Below are 978 nucleotides of genomic sequence, written 5' to 3' on the forward strand. Positions count from 1 at the left end.
ACACACAGAGCCTTTTGGGAGTTACTCTGTGAACTTCAAATTTCAGAAAGGCCTAAAACCTGTCTCCATATGTGTATTAATATATCTGTATGAGTACACATTCATACAGATATTTGCCTACATATGTGTGCATAATAATGCAATAATGCATAAGAAAACAAGCCTGCAGATACACAAATACACATCCTTAGCAATATGTGAGTTTACAACTCTGATGGATAAGCACACCCAGCTCTGGCTCTTTTATCACTCCCAGCATCTTTACTTTCCTTTCCTCTGCAGGTTACACAGCATCGTCATACTTTATGAAGACTCTTGTTTAGTCTCCATACGTGGAAACTGAAACATAAGAGGTTAAGGTAACTGATGATGCTCTGAGCGAACTTTACAATCTGACTCCAAACAATAAAGTGGAATGGCAGCCAGCCACAGGGGTGTGTGGGCAGAGCCCCAACCCAGCCAAGGTGGAGCACAGGTGGTGAGTGGGAAGGACCTTACCTGTGTGCTTCCTTCAGTATTAATATTTTTCTTAGCTAAACAAAATATCTCAATATCCTTGGAATATAATTCTTTCACATTAACAGTTGAGGCTATAGAAATCAGTGAAGTGGATCAAATACATTTCATGAGGAGTCAGTGTGAAAAAAGGAAAGCTGCAAGGGAACATATCTGTATTTTGGACTATGATTTTCTACTCTAAGCAGTCCTTCTATAATCATCTCACACTACTTTGCATCACAGAAGCTCTGTATGTTTATCTTTCTGATTTTGTCTGGTCTACCTCTTTGTTTCAATGCACAGGCTGTGTCAAAGCACTTGGCAGAACAATAAGTACCCCAAATCCAATGGACATCAAAGTGTCTCTGCTCCCTTTGAGAGACTGAGTCTTCCTTACAGTCATCACACAACTGGCAAGGTTTTACATAGCGAAGGGACAACAAAACCAGGTGGACTTCACTTGTGAGAAAGCAGTGATCC

The sequence above is a fragment of the Mesitornis unicolor genome, unplaced genomic scaffold, assembly GCF_000695765.1.
Source record: "Mesitornis unicolor isolate BGI_N332 unplaced genomic scaffold, ASM69576v1 scaffold51606, whole genome shotgun sequence".
In the NCBI taxonomy this organism is placed as follows: domain Eukaryota; kingdom Metazoa; phylum Chordata; class Aves; order Mesitornithiformes; family Mesitornithidae; genus Mesitornis; species Mesitornis unicolor.